Source organism: Onychostruthus taczanowskii, unplaced genomic scaffold (assembly GCF_017590055.1).
Source record: "Onychostruthus taczanowskii isolate IOZ18803 unplaced genomic scaffold, ASM1759005v1 scaffold15, whole genome shotgun sequence".
Classification (NCBI taxonomy): domain Eukaryota; kingdom Metazoa; phylum Chordata; class Aves; order Passeriformes; family Passeridae; genus Onychostruthus; species Onychostruthus taczanowskii.
The window spans coordinates 4096573-4118683 of NW_024498685.1; positions in this window are offsets into that span (position 1 = coordinate 4096573).

A 22111-nucleotide genomic window follows, 5' to 3' on the forward strand; every position below is an offset into this window, starting at 1 on the left:
TGTTATTTCTCTCACCACCTAAGGGAATGGTGTTTTCTCCATCATTGACCACCTTGATAAAGTTTGTTTATTTTCTGCTTCACTAGTGGACTTTCTGCTATAGCAATAATCACCACAGTCTCTTGTTGGAAAAGCCAGTCAGCACCAAAGACTAGGGAGAGTTTGGTCCAGGTCAGTGGCTTAGAAAATTGTGCCTGGGCTTTGCAGTGGTCAACTGCTTTGAGGCCAGAGAGGGAGGTTGGTCTGAGCAGGGCAGCTGAGCCCCTCTACAGCCTGGAATGCTGCAGGAGTTGTGCAGGGATTCCCACAACCTTGTGGGGTGAGTCCTGCTGGTCACTGCTGAGGTCAAAGAGTTTTTGATGGTCTGGGTAGCATGGGTAGCAGAGGGAGCTGTGGGTTCCTCGGTGCTCTGGTGCTCTCATAAGGTGGTGTGATAAACTGGTGAGCTTTCTAATGCCTGCCAACCTTCATCAAACAGCATCACCTCCAAGCCTGCACAGAAGGCATCAGCTCCAAAGTCGAGGGAGGGCTGGAGTGATATCACTTTGGATCCAGTCTCAGTCTTGTGGTGACTCGAGTGAATTATTCCAGGCTCTCACCCTGGCAAACAGAGTGTGAGTACCTCCTAAATCATGAGCATTGCATTGCTTATGTTTGTGTGGCTGGGACTAGCCATCTTATCCCAGCCTTGGCTTGGGAGAGGCAGGGGACCCCTCCTCTAGGCATGAGAAACACATCAGACAGGAGAAACACATTCAGCTGATGCAGACACAGGCCAGCTGAAAGGAGTTGAGGAAGAGCAGCTGTCCTCAGCAGGGGAGCCAGAGGCCTGATACAACCCCTGTCCCCCAGCCTGGAGAAGCAGACCTGTTGCAGTGTGTTGTCATGGTGTGCCTCAGTTTCCCTGGTCCCTCCCCTGAAGTTTCCTTCCCTAGGTGGTGTGTCAATCACCTCTTCTTTCCCTCACCCTTGACCCCTGATGGGCACTGTCTATCAATCCAGAAATTCCAGGGGAGCTTTGAGTGTTTGGCAGGTTCAAAGGATGCTCTCCACCCCCTGGGGGCCATTGGCCCACCCAGGTGTCCTTCTCACCTGAGACCCCCTCGCCCTATACCTGGTTGGTGCTCCCTGTGTTTCCTCCCCTCCTGCTTTCCCCCGGGTTAAAAGGGCAAGCACACCACGTGGTTGGGAGTTCTTTTGGAGTTGTTGCAGGATTCAGAGGCCGTGTGGCCCAGAATAAAAACTCTGGATTAAAAATTCTCCATCAAGACCCACTCCTTCCTTCACCATCGCCTTAAAAGGTTTCTCCAGCTCAGGGAGGCCTGAGGAATGACCCTCTTCAACAGCAAGCTCCAGCCCACAAGCACTGGAGCTCGGGACATGCCCGGACTTGTCCCCACGTGCTCAGCTGTGACCCACCCGTAGCATCTGGGGAGAGAACACCACAGGTGCTGCTGTTTGGTTCAGCAGCAGGGACCGGACAGACCAAGTTCAGTAATATTGGTAAATTCCAATACAGACCTCCATCTGGTGGGAGAAATTGCAGTTCTTCTTTTCCTTGTGTCCTAGGTGTTGGAGGTCACTTATGCTGTGTGGTCCTGGTGGTGACGGTTGTGTTCTGGGCTGGCTCAGGGGAGCAGCACCCCTTGCTCCCTCACCCAGCACAGAGTCAGCCAGCCTGTCACTGTCACTGTGTGTGTCACTCCCTGCTGGGTGAGGACTGGAGGCATTTTCCCTAGAAAACATAGGTGGGATTGCCACACATTTATCTCCAACTGCACAGTTCAGTGAGGCATCAAAGCCTTGATCAGAGCCAGCTGTCCCCAAGTCAAACTGTCCCTGTGCTCCCTGCCCACATTGCTAAGGCACAGCTGGTGCCAAAAGCCATGGAAGAAAGCTGCGTCTCCTTGGGGTGTGGTCAAGAGCAAAGCTCAGCCTGGTACAAAAACCGAGAGCAGGCTCCTGGTACAAAAGTGATTTCAGCATTTATTATAATAAGGAGGCCTAAAGCAAGGGGCCCCACGGGCCGAGCAGGAGTGCTCCTGTTGAGGAAGCTGCAGCGCTGGCACTGGGTCTTCTCAGCAGCAATGTCCTCAATGTCCCAGATGGAGCAGCACACATTCAGTGGGTCAGAAGTCCCCTTTTTATCCTGTTTTTTGTCCATTTGGATTGGTTTCCTTTTGGATCCTTCATTTGCATGAAGGTTTAAGGCGTTTGATTGGCCCATTACAGTTCTGTCCAGGCTGGCTTGTTTTGCTTGGGGGTGGTGCACTTTACTGAGGTGTGTTATGGTACATTGAGTACCGTATTTCTTATAACTACCCTTTTCACCCCTTTTGCACTATAACAATCAAACTAACAGTACATGCTTAACGATTATCAACTGTTTTACAACAGTTTTTAACCTGTTTTTGACAAGCCTGTGGGCTGGGCCAGCTCTGCTCAGGGACATCTCTGATGGTGACTTCACTGGCACAGGTTAAATACTCCAGGGCACTTAGTCTGTTTTTAACAAGCCTGCGGGCTGGGCCAGCTCCGCTCAGGGACATCTCTGATGGTGACTTCACTGGCACAGGTTAAGTACTCCAGGGCGCTTAGGGCATGGAAGCTTTTAAAAATAACCTGGATCAGTCTGGTGATGTCATTACAACCTGCTTCACTTTTTACTTAATTTTGTTAGTCCTAGGTGAAATTCATTAAGAATAATTAGGCTACTGGATGACCTCTAAATTTGGGGGTTTTTTTTCTGGCTGTGCTCACACATGATGGAAGTACCTGACAGGAAAGTTCAGCTTTGCACACATCAGCTTCTTCTACAGAATTGCAATTTCTGTGTGTTTTCATTGATCTCCATGGAATTACCCTCAGCATTCCAGCACTCAGCTTGGAGCTCAAGCTGGAGTGTCTTGGTTGAGACAAATTTGGGAGAAAGCTTCTGAAGGATTCCTCCAGAAAGCAGAGTCAAGGGGCCTCTCTCTCAGTTGCTTGAGGAAAAGATTTCCTTGCAGAAAAGTGGATAAAATCAGTTTATTTAAAGGCAAAGCATTCATTAGTGCAAAAAGAAAATAACAATATTAAACAATAAAACCTCTAAAATAGATGACAAACTCTGAGGGTGATTGATTTGTTTTATGTGGTATTAGTCTGCTTTGTGGGCATTCTACTTTTTATCTCTATGTTGTTAGTTTCCTACTAAAACTAATAGAGATTTGAATTTTGTAGACATATTATCTATGCATATATATAGTATATAGTTTTATACAGATAATGGTAATAATATTTAGTAAATAATGATGTTTATATATGGTTTTACTCAAGAATTAGATTTTTTGTGATATATATTGTGTTGTTTTACCTTTTTGACTTATATACTATGGGTAACTTGGTTTTTGAGTAAAGATAACTTTATGAATGGGTTTGTATGTGTTTCAGGGAGAACTGATTTAAATGGGTTTTTAAAAATACATTTTTGATATGGAGCATTGGGATTTAGTTTTTGTTTATTGTCTGTAGGGGTTTAGGTTGGGTAGGGTATGTTTGGTTGGTGGAACTTTGGGTGTCAATTAAGCGGGTGGCTTTTGTTCGCTGTTGTTTTTAATTTTTGAAAGATTTTTTTATTTTTTGATGGAATGTTTTTAAGGTGGTTTTTAATAGTTGATTGTATTTTTTTATTTTGTTTGTAGTTTTTGTTTGGTAGGGGATATGGCACACTAACTTAATGTTATTGTTTTTAGTTTAGGTGTCGATGAGGTTGTTTTTGAAATGAGTTTTATTGTTTGGTTTCATTTTTTATGGGCATTATGTTTTTAAAGGATTTGTTTTTGAAGGTTCAGGATGGTGTTATGGGGTGTAGTGTGAGGTCCAGGGAAGGTTTTGAATTATTTTATGGTGGTTTTTATAATTGTGAGCATGGAATGATTGTTTTGTGGTGTTTGGGGTAGTGCAGTGGAATTATTTAGTTCAGCGTTTTTTTATTTCAATTATTGGTTATTATATTCTAGGGGTTTGAATTGTTTGGTTTGTTTGATGGCAGTATATGCTTTATAGTTATGGATAATATGAGAAATATTGTTTAGGGTTAGATTTTTTGGTTTTTTGCTTACTTATAGGGAGCATTTTTATTTTGATGATTTGAGGTATTATGGGTTTGAGTTAGGAATAATTTTTGGTGTTATCTAAGTTTATTTTTGACAGTTATTTTTGTAGTTTGATTTGGTTTTTTGGTGTTTTTTATAGGTTGTATTTTTGGGGCTATGGGTATCTAGATGGTGGATTTTTATAGGTAGTTTTTTTGTTTTGGTAGTAATATTTTCTTTTTAGTAGTTTAAATTGGATTTTTATGTTGTTAATTAGGGTTTTTTAGCTATTTTGATCAAGTATTGGCTATCTCTGAATTAGTGTAGAGATAGAGTTTTGGCTTTTTTTAAAGTAATGCTTAGGGTTAGTTGAATGGTTATTAGTTTAGTGAGTTTGCTTGATTTATTTTTTCTCTTAGTGGTTTTGTAACTTGTGTTGGGTTTTATTTGGTTGGTTTTTATTTTTCATTTTATTTTCATAATGTGACCAGAACTATTAGTAAAAAGAGTGTAATATGGGGTTTTTTGTTGGCTGTATGGTGGAGATTTTTTTAGTATGCATTATTTGTTTTTGTTGGTTTTTTGTTGATGAGATTAAATTTTTTATTTTTAGGCTAATTTGTAACTATTTTTAAACTTTTCAGGTGGTTGAGTTTTTAATATGGGTGTGTGAGGTGCTGAGGGTGATTGATTTGTTTTATGTGGTATTAGTGGTGTGGTGGGCAGAGGGAATTTTGGTTTTGAATATTTCCTTTATGATTGGCAGTTGGGTTGTCAGGAGGAGTTGTGTTTTAGTGCTGATTATTTTTGAGGTTTGGATTTTTTATATGTTGTTAAATGTTTTTTGTTGGAGTGTGGTTGGTTTTTAGATATTTTTTCATTTTGATTTTAAAATTGTGGTGGTCAATTTTGAGATTTTTCAGGTGTTTTTTGTTTTAGGCTAGATGATGGTTTTTGGTTGTAGAGTGAATTTTTTATATTTGGTTTGGGTTTGATTGTATTCAGGGCTGTGGTAGGAGGGATTTCTTGTTTAATTTGAATGCAGGTTTGTTGTTTAGGGGTTTATTGCAAAATGCTTTTTTTTGTGGGTGATTAGGTAGAGAGGCTTTATAATGTTGTTTTTAGGAATGTGTATTTTTTAGAAGTTTATGGTGTTTAGGAAAGTTTGTGGGGTTTTTTATTGGTTGGTGGAGATATTGTGATTTTGTTGATGATATTGATGGGAATTTGATGCTGTTTGTTTTGTTATTTTATTTTTAGGAATTGGATTTTTTTAAGTAGACTTTTTACTTTTGCTTTTTTTGATGGTGAAATTGGCTTTTAGGAGAATTGGGATTGTTTTTTAAACACTTTTGTTGTGTTTTTTATATAATGATATTATTGATGTGTTGTAGATGTTTTGGAGCTTTATTTTTTAGTATAGTTTGGATTAGTTGATGGTAGATGGTAGGGACTGTTTTTATTTTTGGGTAGTTGGTTTTAGGTGTATTGTACACTTTTTCACGTGAAGGTAAATTGAGGTGTGTATTTTGCTGTTCAGGGAATGGAGAAAAATGTGTTGGTAATGTCAATAGTGGTGTTTTATTGTGTTGTTTTGGACTTTAGTTTGTGTTGGAGTTTTAATGTGTTTGGTACAGTAGTATTCAGTGGAGGAGTTGTTTTATTTAAGGTATGATAGTTTATGGTTAATTTTTATTTTCTTTTAGATTTGGGTATAGGTTAAATGGGGTTGTTGAAGGGTGAGGGGGTTTTGTTGATTTTTGTTTGCTTTTTTAGTTTATGGGTCATTTTGTGGATAGGGATTATGGTACAATGGGCTTATTGAGTTAGGAATAATTTTTTGGTGTTGTTAATTAAAGTTTATTGTAGATGGTAGATGCAGTTATGGTATTTGAGTTGTATTGTTGGTGGTGTATTGTTGAAGTGGTAATTGGTATTTGTTCTTTTTCAATTTTTAGGAGTTTAATTGTAGATGGGTTTTTTGATAGTTTAGGTAAGGTGTCTAATTTTAGTTTAATTTTAGTTTAGGTAAAGTTTAATGTTTTTTTTTTTTATTTTAGATTTGTTATTTTAAATGTTTATTTGGATTTTTGAAATACTTATTGGTAAGGTTTAATGTTTTTTTGATTTTAGATTTGTTATTTTAAATGTTTATTTGGATTTTTGAAATACTTATTTTGGAGGAAGTCTATGTTTAAAATGGGTGGGGTTTTGGGGCATTTATAATAGGGTGTTTTCTCCACTTTCTTGGGCTGTGTGTTGGGTGCCAAAAAGTGTATTTGTCTTGGTTTGTGCAAATTTGGAGCAGTCTGGGGATACAGGCATCCTAAAGTCACCCCAGGACATGGAGTCAGGAAAGCTGTGGCACCTGGGATTTGTCTCATTAATTCCCTACCTGCCAGAAGAGCCTGAGGTAAAGCATTTGAGCATGTGGGGTCTTGTCTCACTGAAAAACATTCTTTTTTCATGTCTTCTGTGTAGCCTGAAGAGTTGTGTGTGTGTGTGTGGAGTTTGTCCTACTGACCAGGAGAGCCCAGAGGATTCTCTGCAGCTGAGATTTGGTTTTGGCAGGGTTGGAGCCTGGAGGGCAGCCCTGTGCTGCCTTCCATGATCCAACCCTGCCAAAACCAAATCTCTTTTTGATTTTGTTTTGGCAGACCCCGTCTCTTTTTCATCCTCAGTCACTGAATGCTGGTCACTCAGGAGAGGAAAGTCCTTTTTGCACATTTTCCAAGTCTGGTCCAGGGTGTGGAAATCTCCGTGCTATCGTGGTTCTCCTAAGTGTCTCAGCCACTCATTATAAACGGGTTTGTCTTTAGGAGACCCTGCTCACTGAGCAGGCATGCAGAGAAGCATTTCTGAGGCAGGAGGAGACGCAGTGCTGCTTCCTGGCATCTGTCCCGTCACTCTTAGTAGTCACGTTGGCTTCTGTACTTTAAATGCAAGACCAGCTTCATAAGCCTTGCTAAAGACTTCTTAATGGGCAGGGACAAAGATATAAGGGGCCTCTTTGGCAGCCCTTTTATAGCACATTATATTGTAATTGCAGACCAGTCATCTTCACATCTGTTTCTTGTTCAACTTGAGCATCCTTTTTGAGGACTAATGCTAAATAATGAGAAAGTAGCTATGGTGTAGAAATTTCAGTGTGCAAGATTAACCTTCAGAATGAGGCACCTCCTTGTTTCTCTGTTCCTTGCAAAACTAGCCAGTGCTTTCACTCTCCACTGTTCTGCTGTCAGTGCTCTTGCCGTGTTCCCATTACTGCAGCACTTGCATTGCCAGGCAGTCCCAGTGTCAGACTTTGCTGGGAAGCATGGGAGCTTTCCATTTCCAGTAAACAGCCTCCTGGGATTAAGGCTGAGCTGTGCCACTACTGGGTCTGTTACTTATGGCTGGAAGTGATTAGAAAATGAAAGTAAGGTTTTCCCTGAGCGGGAAAAAATAAATCTTAATTTACTCGAAAGCACTGAAGCAAAGGCTCGTGCTGAGCCCTTGATACCTTGATTCAAAATGCTGGAGGCCACACTTCAGGGGCAGACAGCAGCAATAAAGTGAGTGCCTGCCAGGCTGCCTGGACTTGCCATCTCCAGAGGCTGCATGGGTGAAGTAGCGTGGTGGTAATTCAATAATTCAACAACAATTCAGCAGCTGGACTTTTTTGTCCCACCCTGCACTAAAACACTTGCATCCCTAGAGGAGGGTAAATGCCTTTGGTAAAATGCGATCTACTGTTAATCTGTTGATTGGGTAACTGCCCTGATAAAGGCTCTGTCTACTAAATTGCTAAAAAGAAATGCTGAATGGAAACCCTGCTGGAGCTGATTGCACTGAGTTTAACTGTGACATTATATTGCTTATAAAATATGCAGAAAAACCGTAATGGCCATACGCTTGTCTAGTGTGAATTTAAACTATGTGTAGCTGCCTAAAACCACCATAAAGCTCTTGGATGTAGGCCTCTGCTTATCTCCTTTAATGCACTAGTAACAAAATTAGGAGGATTTATGGGGCCAAAAAGACTTGGCAATCAGTTCCCATTGCTTTTAAGGCTTCTCACGTGTCTTTTAAGATCCCAGACTGCAGGTAACCAAAATTGAGCTTGATGTTTTGAGGTCAAAAATGGCATGGAGTCTCTGTGAGTGCCAAGATGCACCATTGCTACCAAGCTGGCAGCAATCTGCTGGCACCTCTCCTGGCAGCTCTGTTCTTCCCAGGTACAAACAGTGGCTTGATGGATAGCAGATGAAACAAGAAATGCATTTATCCATTTGAGAGAGCGTCCAGCTTTTGCAGCTGGAGGTCAGGGAATCCTCTGCATTGCTGCTAATGTGAAACCAGCCTGGCTGAAAGTCCTGTTACTGAAAGCCAGCCCCAGATCCCAGGGTAGGACCACACTGCAGGATTGCAGACTCAGTGTTCCCTCAGTCTTGCCTTTAATTCTTATTGAAGTAGCACAGTTGGTTTAATTCTTGTCCTAGGCTTTGATTAATTGTCCCAGAAGTTTATCCCTCGGGGTCTGTGCTCTGGCTCTGCCTGTGTTGGTTTGTGAGATTGCTGTGTGTCCTTGTGTTCCCACTTACAAGAGTGCTGTTTCCTTCTCAGGTAGCTGCTGGAAAGCCATGGGTTTCCCTGTGGCCATAGCCCTGGGCTCTTAGCTAGCCATGGGCTACGAGAGTGTTGTCCACCAAGAAGCAAACTGGATTAAGTCCTGCTTCCAGTACTTCTGCAGGCCAAGGCAGAGCCTATGGAGGCCACTTCAGGGTGTCAATTTAACGATGTGGCACAAGTCTCTAACTTTCCAGTCTTTTCAAAGGCATTCCCTGTATCTCCTAGAGATAGGAAGGGTTACAGCCAACTGGCCATGACTGCCTGTAGCCATCAGGTGGCAGATCAGCCAACACAGAATAACAGTCTGTCACTGTCACGTCCCAAAGCACTGGCTGAGATGGCGATAGCCTTACAGTTTGGCCATAATGGCAGGAGCAAGGGATGTAGGACCAGAGAAATGTTCACTTCAGGGCTCAGACATCCTGGTGGGCAGTGTGAGGAAGGCTAGCTGAGGGCTGCCTGTGTGCTGTGCTCTGTGGTTAAATTGTGCCTCTAGGCATGGGCAGCTTCTGTGGAAGCTACAGGGGTTCCTGCTTTGCTTCCCTGGAGGCCGGGCACTGCCAGTGCCCTATCAAAGCTTCCAGGGGAAACTGTGATCCATTTTTCTCTTGATACCAAGGAAAAGCAAACCAGTATGGCTCTGGATTGAACTGAGCTGAATCTTGAGTTTTGCATGACCTCCACGAGTCCTTTGATCTGATCTGTGTTGGTCTTTGGGGAGAAACATGTGAAGAGTTTCTCACAAGCACCGAGTCATTCCAAGGGGAGTGATAGAAGCAGTCCAGTCTCCTTGTCTCTGCAAGGCTCTTTCACCTCTTTTGTCCTCTTCCCAAGTGTCCTTCTGCTTACATTAAAATTCAGTTTTCCTAATTTCTGCCTCTCAGTTTGGCATGTATATATTCTCAGTTTGGCATATATATATTCAACTACATGTGACTAACTTCAGTTTGTATTCTCATTATAGAAATGCCCACATGTAACTGTGATGTTTTGGGAAGGAAATTATTGGAATTGTATGACTTGAAGGAAGATTGTGTCTGTCAATCAGACGTGTCCCTGGATGCATGTTATTCATGCATTCATTTGTGCACCCTTTCCTCTGCAGGGGATGGGCCCATCTGCCTTCCCCACCGGGATGAAAACTTCTCAGCTGGGACACTGTGTGTGGCCACTGGCTGGGGCGAGGTGTCTGAGGGTGTCAGATGGCAGGGTCACCTGGTCACAGGCACAGGAACCGAGTAATGGATACAGGAGAGGAGACTTTCGCAAATAGAAACGCGAGAGAAGGTGACTCCCACCAAATGCAATATTCAAGCACCCCTTGGCTCATCAGGTCTCCTCTGCTTGTCAGAGGACCAGCCCCTGCAGGGATGTGCAGATCAGCATTTTGTGCAGCTGAGGACCTTGGAGCTCATCAGGGCTTTGCTGCTGTGAATATTCATGTGTGCATATTGGAACCTGTTACAAGCAGAGCCATCCTTACAGGGTGGGGGCACTGCTCCTGTCCCGCAGGAGGTGGAGCTGCCCCTCATCCACTGCCAGATCTGAGTGGCAGGGACCTGCCCTGGCACAGGGATCCGCGCTGTGCATGGTGTGTCGAGTGACAGCTCTCCTGCCCTGGCTCCTCTGGGCAGTGGGTTTGTCCTGTGCACCTGCAAACCTCCTCCTCTCCTGGGGAGAGAGGGGAGCACAGCACTGAGAATGCTGTCAGCACTTTGCTGAGCAAGGGCTTTACAAGGAGCTTCAGGACAAGGAAGGCAGGAGCAGCCTTTTACAGGTGGGAATGTGGATGTGAGCAGGACTGATGCGTTGCTGGCTCTTCCCCAGACCTGCCCTGGGCATTTCTAACAGCAGCACCTCCATCTCTGCAGGTGCCACCACCTTTGCTGAACCTTTGCTGGTCGGACTGCAGGCAGTGGGCATGGGAACCTGGCATGGGCAATGCTCTCAGGAGGCTGGAATGAAGGCACTTCCCATCTCCTCCCTGATATCCCCTTGTGCCCACTCAAGCCTTTTGATACCTTTGCTCAGACAGTCCCACTGGGCAGTGGGCTGCAGAAGAGGAGTGTGCTCAGTGCCAAACTCTTCTCTGCTGGTCCTAGCAACATGAACAGGCTGGACTTGCCCTGCTCTAGGGTAGTGTCGTGGTTTGACCAGGAAGTGAGTTTCTGGGAAAGTTATGGTCAAACCAATCAATGGCCAGATTTGAAAATTGGCACCTGGATATGCCTCTGAGAACACACAGGGGTTAAAAGCAGAGGATTCCCAGAGGGACTCTCTCTTTGGAGTCCGACAGTGAGTTGATCTGACCTCTCTCCTGCCCAGCTGTGTCTGGCTGGGGGAGAGGGAGGCCATGCAGCCTGACGGAAGGGAGGCCGGAGCCCCTGCAAGGTGCAGGGGTGGAGGAGCTCTGGGAGAGAATGATAGAGAGTCTGTGTTGGCTTGAAATTTGGTATCTTGTGCAGGCACCACGGCCAGGAGAAGGAGGGGGGGCAGGGGGCAAGGTGCCCAGCCACCAGCAGACCGCGGCTGAGGTTTTAATCCCTTTGGTGCTGAGACAATGGAAGCTGTAAAAACACTGATCCTCCCCAGCTGAGAATTGAGAGGGGATGGAGGATGGGCAAGAAGAAGAAGGTTTGAGTAGGTGAAGAAATGTCAGCAGATGAGAAGTGCCCGAGATGGAGGAGATGATTGGAGTGGCCTTTTGGCTGGACTTTTCTCTTACATGGCCACGGGACGAAACCAATTTCTTCCTGTAATGTAGAGACTGCACCTTGGGAGAGGCGTTGGCCAGAAGCCAGGAGTGACAAAGCTGTCAGGAGAAGTAGAGGGAACAGAGACTGATGGGGAGGGTGTGGTGGAGCCCTCTGCCTTCAGCAAAGGATCTCTGTTCCTGAGCCCCAGGCGCCAGGGGAGTGAATATGGGCGGGACAGCTGTCTCAATGGTGAGAGAAGGCCACTTCTTGGAACTGGGCAAGGCATTCTTAAAAAGAACCTAAGGAGTAGTTTGGATCCATGGACAGTGGTGAGAGCACTGGACATGGAAGGAAGATGGTCACCACGGCAGATTCTCTTCGGGCGGCTGCCATGTGTGACATGGAAGCACAGGAGGGTCCAACTGTGTTTCCTGGAGAGGCCCATGGTGCAAGAGGGAGACTCCTCTCTCCTGATGAACTGGGGGGAGCTTGTATTGGTATTGGGCTGAGAATTGAGTGTTAGAGGGGATTGAGTGTTAGAGGGGTAGGGGGAGGAGGAGTGTTTTGGAGGTGTTACATTGTGGATTGTTGTGTGTGGGTTTTTTCTTTTTTTTTTGTTTTTCCTTTTTGTGTCTATGTTGTAGATCAATAAAGTGTTGATTTTTTTCCCCTCCATTCCCAAGTTGGAACATGCTTTGTTCTGTTTCTGGGTCACATCTCACAGTAACCATTTTGGAAATATACCTTTCATGGGGGCACTGGCACTGTGCCAGGGTCAATCCATGACAGGTAGGCTGCTGGTCAGGATGTCACTTGCCTCCTTGGATGTACTTGCATGAATGTTTTTTTCCAGCCAAGCAGTAGTAGCTTGAGAACCTCCCTGTTCTCTGGTATATTCATACCTTGAATATTTTCAAATCAGTGCTACAGCTGATGTTGGCAGAATGTCTTTCAGTTTTACATTCTTCATGGAAAAAGAGGGGTTTGTGTATGGGGAAGGGCAGGCTGCCAAACTACAAGTCAGATTGAGGGACTGTAAAAACAGAGATTTGTGGGGTTTAGGTTAGATGGTAGCAGCTGAATGAGCAGGGATGATACCAGGTTCCCATGACAGGGAGAAGCAAGCAAGGTAGTGTTGGCTTCTGTGGAAAAGCTGGCATGTCATGGAATAGCGTCAAAGGTTGGGACTGCTGGAGCAGGAATAAATGTCACCTTTCCTGCCCAGTGGCATTTGGACAGGGTAACTCTGGAGGCCCCTTTGTGTGTCAGAGGACTGGTACCCGAACACTGGTGCAGTGTTGTGGGCATAGGTTGTGCCAGAGGATGTGATACTGGGATACTCCTGTGAAAGGCACCATGGCCCAGAGCTCACAGGCATCTTCTCACAGGTGGCTGCATTTGTGACTTCCTTGCCCAGCACATGGCACAGGGCAGGTATGAGTACTGGGAGGTTTTTTCCACTATTTAGCACTACAGGGATCCAAATTGCCCTGCTAATGCTGCCTCCCTCCTCTCCACCCAGAGCACTTCTCTTCAGTTTTCAGACACTGGATCAGCAGGAAGGTATACTACATTTTAATCTGGGATGGCAAGCCCAAAGGTTTAAACATATAAATCCCCCTTCAGAAACCATGTTATAATAGCAAGTCTGACCCTTGCATCCCCTGAAGGAGAAGCAGAAGCCTCAAGCTGCCCTTTTTCTTGCTGAATGCAGCCCTTCCAGTTTGGTGAGGTGCCCCTTGAGTGCTGCATATCAGCCCTGCTGTCCCAAAGTCTGCTTTGAAAGCTTGCCAGCTAGAAATCTGAACTGCTGTTGTGCTCCTGAAACAGTGTGCAGGACTGATCAGGGGTTATCTCCTCATCAAATACAACTTTGAACATGAAAGGGAAGAGGTGCATGATATTAAATGCTGTAGCTCTCGTGGATTACTGGAAGAGCCTTTTATAGCTGGGCACAGGTTTAGTGACTCCCCGCTGGCCACTTGTATTTTTCTGTGCAGATAATTATGAGTTATTAAAGAGATGGTGTTATTTCTGTCATAGCCATCAAAGCTGAGGTGTTGGTATTAACTAATACCCAACCTATTATGGCTTTCCTAGGGACCCTTAATGATTATGCCTTCAAAGGGGCACTATCTGCAGCCAGGAAAGTGCCTCTTAATTGGGAGCAGTGACTGCAAGGAGCAGCGGCCACGTGGCTGTGGAGTGGGTGTTATCCTTTGCAAAGCAGAGCTATCAGGATCCGCACACACCAAATACCTGTAGAAGAGGGAGGGAAGGCTGCAATACAAGTGGTACTTCATTAAAAATGAGCTTGGAGTAGCCATGTCATATCTTAGGAGCCTGAATGAATACGAGCCCGTTGTGGGACAGCTGGTGGGACAACTCCTGAAAGTTTGGGGATTTTTAAGTAAGACTTCGGGAAGGAAATTGCATATTCTCCTCTGAGGTGTCTCTCAGCTGTGTGTTAAGCCCTTTGTGTTTGAAATAGCTGCAGTATCTTAGCCTGTGCCTTGGCCAGTTGTGCCTGTACTACAATACCCCACGTAACCTTTTTCCCTCCCTGGCTGCTGTGCCAAGCCCTCTCCCTGCACCAGCAGAGTGAGGTTCCCGAGGTATCCTGCTCTTTGGAGAAGGTGGGCTCATTCTGCACCCCCTGGCTGTGGAGCATAATGTCCCTCACAGCAGGTGGCTGCAGTTTGGCTGTAATAGCCAAACACTGAATTTTCCTCGTGGCACCCCTGAAGTCTTTCCCAGGGCTCAGAAGCCCCAGCCAGCACCAGACCAGGCCCCACTCTCAGCAGTGCCTGGGTGACAGTGGCTGTGTGTCCCCTGCAATGCAGATCCCCAGTTCTGCTTGCTGGGAAGGGTGATGCTGTGAGGGAAGGCAGCAAGACACAAAGTCTGTTTGTAATACAGATTCTGTACAAGCCATGCTGTGGCTGGAGGCCTGTTGTACCCTTTATCCTTTGGTCTGGGTGTATCACTGTCAGCTCACACAAAGCTGTGTGAGTTTCAGCTCCTACAGGACACAGGGGAATGAGATGGACAGGGCTGGAGGTGTCAGTCACACAGCACAAAGCTGCTGCTGCTGGAAGGAAGCATAAAGTCCCCACTAGTGCTAAGCAAATTCATGACAGCCCTCTGCTGCTGGCAGCTCCCTCCCCAGATGGCTGATGCCAAGGGGGAAGATAAAATTTACCAGGTGGAGCCAGTGCCATCAGTTATCAGCTTCTGTTGTGTGACATTTGCAGCTTGTGGTGGGATTGACAGGGCCAAGCTCAGCCATGCAGAAACCTGCCATTACCATTGCTTGCTTCTAGCCTGTGCACCTGTACCATGCTAGAGGACAAAATCACCTCGAGACTCTTCCCTAAATTCCATGTAGGGTACCAGCTGGGACATGACCCTGAATATGTGTCCCTCTATTTGAATGGAAGAGAGCTAATCAGTAAATCTGGGTGCCTTGGAGGTGTGAGGGTTTCTGGGTATGATTTCATGTAATTCCTTGTCATGAAAAATAACAAATCTATCTGGCCCTTGAAAGCATTTTGTGTTTTCCAGTATGACTCTAAAAGGCTAGAGAAAACACCCAAATGGAGCAGGGCAGCTGGAACTGAGGGTTGTGTTCATACTTGTGCTGGCATTTAGTCCAGCGTGATGGGTGTCTCAAAAATAACTTTCAACTGTGCATAATTATGTGCCCTTGTCTGCCTTGTCTCCAATGTATGTTGTACTCCTAAGACCCTGGCTAGCAGCAGAAATGGAGTGCTTAGTCTTGCTTAGCTGGCTATGTCCAGCTTCTCATGTGTTAGCCTAGCCAGTAATGTGCTGGATACACAGCTCAAAGGCTGGCTCTGGGCTCAGAACTGATCGTATGGCACAACAAGCACTCAGGTTCCTGGGTAAGTGCAGATGAGACAAGGAAATGTGGCCTGTTGTCCCCCTGAAGTGGTAATAAATGTTTCCTGTGCATACTGACTGCCCCTGCTCTTTAACCAGTAATGGTGATGTGTTGGTAATAATGCTGATCCTTAATCATACCTCTGGGAATACTTGGTTGTTCATGTGGTTGGACTTGTGGATGAAGTCTCATCTCCTCCATTTCTTTGTACTGCCTCTAAATATTTTAAGGTAATGAAAGTCAAATAGCCTCTCCTCTTGATCTGAGACAAGACCTTCCCTGTGGGATGCAGCCTGGTGAACCCCGGAGATCTGTCTGGATAAATATATGTTTAGCCCACCCTTAAACAAATTCCTTGTCCCCCTTGGGTAAATCTTGCAGAGATGTCTTCCCAGCCCCTCTGCCAGCAAAGCTGGATCAGACCACAGTTTGTTTTTGATGGAAGCAATGCTGGCTGTGCCTGTAGCTCACCTTCATGGCCATCCATAAGGACTCGGAAGCAACTGACCCTGTTGATGCTGTAGAAACTCTCTTCCTCTCCTTCCTGACTCCCTTAAAATAACAACTCTCCTCAGTGTGCCAGGCTTCCTTAAAAATCAAGTTGTTGATTTGTGTTATTGCAAGTACTGTGTGTTATATTGTCTTCTGTGCTGTCTGAATGTTTCAGGCTCAGGCTGTGGCAGTGTCACAGTGTTAGTGGAAGAGGGGAAGATTGATACTGCTAATTAGCCTGGCTTGTATCCCAGGGACATGAAGTGCCCCTGGCTCATTGAAGGTCCAGCAGAGTATGTTGTAAAGGTAATAAAAGGAGAAGCTGCACTTAAACCTCTGTGCTAAGAGCTGTTCAGGGGAGCAATTCAATAAAATCCTGCCAGAAACATCTGTGATGCACAAGACTGTAAACTGTGAAGTTTCCAGGTCACTGATTCTTTGCAGGGCATATTTTGTCAATTAGACATCACCTTCGAACTCCTGTATGGGGGGCTGTGACTGTTGTAAGTGCTTGAAACCTGTAGCCTTTCAGGCTGTAGGCTCATCTCAGGATGGCTTTTCTTGGAAGTCCAGCACCGGTCTGAGGATAAAGAGAAGGTAGAGTGCATGTTGCAAACAATAGAATCAGCCTTTTTCTCATGGCAGTGTCAACCCTCCCACAAACTGCTGCTTATTCCGTACCAAAGTGCCTGCTTCTCACTATGCATGGGCTGTCTGATACCATTCCCCACTCCAAGTAGCAGCATCTCTTCATTCTTATTGCCTGTTGCATCAAGCAATTCAGCCTGTGTACAGCAAGAACCCACCAAGCTCGGGGTGAGTCCTGGTGCCATTTACATTGTTCCAAGCAGGAACGTGTTTCCTGCCCTGCTGGGAGAAAACGGGGGTGGAAAACAGCGCATCTTGGTTTCATCTATAGTTAATTTACTTCCTAATACAGTGCTGTGTTTTGGATTTAGGATGACAATAGCATTGATGACACAATGATGCTTCAGTTGTTGCTAAGCAGTGTTTACCCTGAGTCAAGGACTTTTCAGTGCTTTCCCAGGGAGGAGAGGCACCAGAAGCTGGCAGGGAGCATGGCCAGGACAGCTGACCTGAACTGGCCAAAGGGATATTCCACACCATGAAATATTGAGCCCAGTATATAAACTAGGGGGAGCTGGCTGGGAGCTGCTGATCACTGCTGAGGGGTGGAATGAGCATTGGCCAGTGGAGGTGAGCAACTGCATTGTGTGTCACTTGTCTGTCTTGGGGTTTATTCCTCTCTTGCTATATGGTTGTGAGGGTCACAGGACGAGGGAAGAGATGAATCTGACTCCATGTTCTTAGAAGGCTGATTTATTATATTATGATATTATATTATACTGAAAAAGGCTATACTAAAACTATACTAAACTATAGAGAAAAGGATACATCAGAAGGCTAGAAAAGAATGAATAATAAAATCCTGTGACTCTCCAGAGTCCAGACACTGCTGGACATTGATTGGTCATTAAGTTAAAGCAATTCACATGGAACCAATCAAACATGCATCTGCCACATTCCAAAGCAGCAAAACAGGAGAAGCAAATCAGATAATGTTGTTTTTCTTTTCCTCTGAGGCTTCTCAGCTTCCAAGGAGGAAAAATCCTGGTGAAGAGATTTTTCAGAAAATATCATGGTGACTCTCTCTCTCTCTTTTTGCTGTCTACACTTCAATTGCAATTATTATTATAATTTTTTATTTAAACTATTCTTATCCCAGACTCAAAGATTTTTCCTTTATTTTTCCCTGATTCCCTCCCTGATCTGGGGAGAGGTGGTGTTGTGTGAGTGCAGTGTGCTGCTTCATTGCCTACTTTGGTTAAACCAGGACGCTGTGTTAAACCTAGGGAAGCTTGAGGCTATGGAGACCTTTTCTTTGGTTTGCTGCTGCTCTCTTGTTGTGAGAGCATGCAGCAGGGATTTAAACCAAAGTCAATGAATGGAAAATCACACACTTTCTATGCTTGGAGGAAAGCTCTTGGAAGGGCAGTCCAAAGGGGGCACTGACCTTTCAGAATTACAGGGCATTGAGTACTGCAGTGAAGATGACAGCTAAAATGCCTTAGGATAAAGCTTAGGCCAGCATCAATCCCTGCAGACCTGTCTGTAGCCCTGCACAGGAAGGAGCAGTCAGACCAAGATTGCCAACAGACTGTTTCAATGGAAAATGTGACACACTCACTAAGGGAAGTTCTGCCAAATTTTTCCAAAATCTAGTTTCCCCCAGCCCATGTTTAAGAAGTTTAAGTGTTTCAGTCTTGAGAATCCCCTCTTTCTTGTCCTCTTTGCAGCTGCAGTTGGAAGACTTTGCTGTGGAACTTAGCCTGGCCTGCATTTATGATGCAGTTACTATTTATTGTGAGGAAGAAGCAAACCAGCTGTGCGAGCACTAATTGTTTCAGACTTCAATTAGCAATCCTGTGGAAACAGGCATGTTTTAGCACCAAAATGTGCTGTGTGGTACCATAGTACTCTGTACTCCTGGAAGGATTTCTGCAGCAGCCTTGAGGCATTGTCCTTTTGTCTTGCCTGTCATGATGGCCAGGTGTGCCATGGGCACAGGAGGTCCCACATCCTGATCCAAGGTCTTGCTTTCCCATGAAGAGCCTGCTGCTTTTGCAGGGCTGGGTGTGGGACCATGGCTCATGTGCTGCAGAGCCCGTGGAGTGCACAAGTGTGTGCTGCTGGATGTGGCTTTTGGCTTTGCTCTCTTCCAGGAGACTGCCAGAGAACCTTGCTCTAAGTGCCACTGAAAAAGACAAACGTACAAAGAAAGGCAGAATGAAAGGATGATTGGTGGTGGGTGTTTAATCCTACTGAAATGGATTCTTGGCGTATTGAAGTAGTTCTGTTGAAGATTCATCAATGAAAAAATTGCTGATCTGAGGCATCTTTTGCCCACCCCTTCAGAAGGAAATATTTTTTTAATTTCTCACTTGAAATCTGCTTCAGTTCTATCAATATGAAAATCTTCAGTGAAAGAAATGTTCTTCACTTTCCTTTTGTTTTTTTAGTTTCTGTATTTCCAGATGTTCTTCCTACTTGGATGAGAGGAAAGCATGTCGCAATAGCCTGTCTTTTTTCAAAAAACAGATTCCAGGCACCACACTCACTTTTACAGAGCTTGGTATTTATTCTTGAGGTGAAAAGCAGTCTTGTGCTCTGAAGTGAGGATATTTGGCTTGAATTGTGGTTGCCTCTTTACAGACCTGTATATTAACCAGAAACCAGAGTAGAATGATCAGGCCCTGGCGCTCTTTCCTTTTTACCAAATAAGATGAGTAAAAGTATTGAACTGTCTTGGGTTTGCCATTGACAAGTGATCTCTTGCAAAGGGTTCTATTTTTCCCCCTTTTTCTATTTTTCATTTGGTCCGTGTGAATCTGTTTTGTGGTGGTAATTTAGTTGCATGTGTTTACCAAGTGCTGCATGAGTATTAGCGCTACAGTTGCAAAAAAAAAAAAAAAAAAAAATCTGGTTTCCATTGGAAAGGAATGTTTAAATGGGGAAACAAGGCTGACAATTTTGGATCTGGAATCTTTCATGGGAGAGCTTTCAGCATCCTGGAGCATTTCCCTTGATGCTTTCTAGCACAGTTTTGCCATCAGAAATTCAGATTCCTACATGAAAGCTCCTCTGGAATAAAGTGCAATCTTCCTATCCAGATGCAGTTACAGGACTTTGAGATGTTATGCAAACTGAATTCTCTCAATAGGGAGAAAAGTCTGGCAGCTGCTGTCTGGGTCCTTAACCTGGACATGTAGTCTGTTCTAGAGAGACTTTGCTTGTGATGGTGGCAAATTCTGTTTTGTGTAATGAGGGACATTCACACTGTGTGTTGAAGACTACTTGTAATTCCTCTATAAAAAAAACTAGGATTGATTTTATGTACATGTGGCATAACTGTGGTAGATTAATCCTGGCTGCTTTTGCTTTGTAATCAGAAAGTTGCCAAGTCCTTATAGTTTTGCATTTTTTAGAAACCTAAATTAGCTAAAGCCACAGGTACTTATAGAATGACATTTCTCATCTTAAAAATACAGTTTCTTGTTCATTCCTGCAGGTAATTTCTGTGGATTCTCAGCTCCCAAACCAGTGCTGAATTCAGGGAATAGCATGCTGGTAACATTTTCAAAGTGATGGGGAGAACAGCTTCAGAGGGTTTAGAGCCTGGCTCACTTTTGTTCATTTGTTAGCAGAGAGACGCTTGGTGTGTCTGGGGATTTCCACATCATCTGCAGCTATTCTTTGATACCTGAGCTTATTTTTCTGGCTAATCTTGCTGCATTATGTCAAGGTAACTTTAAAACAGAAAAGTTACTTGTAGCAGGGCTCCCTTTGCTGAATAAGGGAGCTGAATCCAGTGCTTTTTTTCTTATTCTCGCTGAGAAATGAGATGACTAACTTCTGCTGCCTGAAACAAGTAGTCTTGTTAATTCTGTAAGTCTGATATGTCCTTTGAAAACCTCACTACAGAGGAGAGCCTTGCTTCTGGGGACCATTTTGCTGTTGTTACCTCCTACTTTCCATGAGTGTGTGCCAGCTGCTGCTTGAGATGGTTAACTTTTGCCTTCCAGAGTGGGGACTTGGTTTGAGGGGACAAGCCAGAGCTATAGAGCCAAGTCAGGGCTAACTCTTCTTTCCTCTTACAGAGGAGGCAGGTAGAGAAGGTTCAGGATTAACTGCACGAATATTGTATCTTCAGGATGTCTCCTTAGGTAAAGAAATTAAATTCGGTTCAGTTGATTTGGTCTGAGGCTCTTTCCTCTAACTTACAAGAGGATTATGCATTGAAGCATTTGTTTTCTGAACTCAAGTCCCCTCTTGTGCACTTGTGTGGATGAAAAGTGATTCACAGGTGCTCCATCACTCGTATCCGTACTTATGGTACATCCTCTCAATTCTGTTTGCTTGTGCTTCCTACTGGGAGCAGTGACAGAGGGTGGAGTGTGGCAGAGATCCTCTTTCAGTACCCGAGCCTCACTAACTCCCTGAAGGACCTACTCCTTAGGATTCAAGTTTTCATTCACTGATTTTTTCCTACCCCAAGTACTTCCAGACAGAGCAGACAAATTTCCTCTCTCCTTCATCTTTGGCTTTGCTGCATCCATGGTGTGAGGTTATCCAGGAAAACAAGAGATTTGCCTGTGAAGGTATGGAGAGATTTCTGGCTCCTTTGTAGACACCTGTGTTTTTTTTCCCCAGTTACTCCCCAGTGAGTGCTTAAGCACGTTAGTGGGACTGAGGAGGCTGTCCTGCTGTCCTCACTGCTGCCCTGAAGCTGCTTGGAGATTGCCAGTGTGATAGGGCTGTCATCAGCCTGCCCACTGTGTGTGGCTGTGGGTGTGACCAGCATGTTCCCAGGCACCCTCTGCTCCTTTCCCCATGCTGTTGTATTTGCAGGGGTCCCCATGGCAGGGAGGAATGATGAATCTGACTCCATGTTCTCAAAAGCCTAATTTATTATGATATGATATTGATATGATCTGATATGATAGTATAGTATATTATTACTTAGTATATTATATTACATTATATTATAGTATAATATATTATAACTTATAGTATAATATATGATAACTTATATTGTATTTTATTTTATTATATTTGATTTTATTATATTTTGTTATATAGTATGGCATGGTATGGTATGATGTGATATGAGATTATATTATAGTACATGATATGATATGAACATGATATGATATCATATGACATGATATCATATGATATGATGTAACATCAGGTTTTATCATATTACATGACATGATATGTGATATGATATGATATTGTATGATATTATATGATATTTATTCATATATTATTTAATATAATATATGATATTAAATTAAATTATATTACAGGATATGATATAATATTATACCACGGAAAGGATAGTAAGGATTACAGAATGCTAAAAAGATAATAATGAAAACCTGTGACTCTTCCTAGAGTCTTGACACAGCTTGGCACTGATTGGCCAATGAGTGAAAACAACTCACACCAGAATCCAATAAGGCAATCACATGTGGGTAAACAATCTCCAAACACATTCCGCATGAGCAAAACAGAGGAGAAGCAAATGAGGTACGAATTGTTTTCCTTTTTCTGAGGCTTCTCAGTTTCCTAGGCGAAAAATCCTAGGTGAAGGGATTTTTCCAGAGAATGTGAATGCCACACCATGCTGTGCACTGCCCTGCTCCTCCAGGCTGGGGGCACAGCTATAAATTATATTCACACCTTTTTGTCTTCTGCAAAACCTTTCTTCTGCCCTTTCTCCATGAACACCTATTTTTGAGATGGGG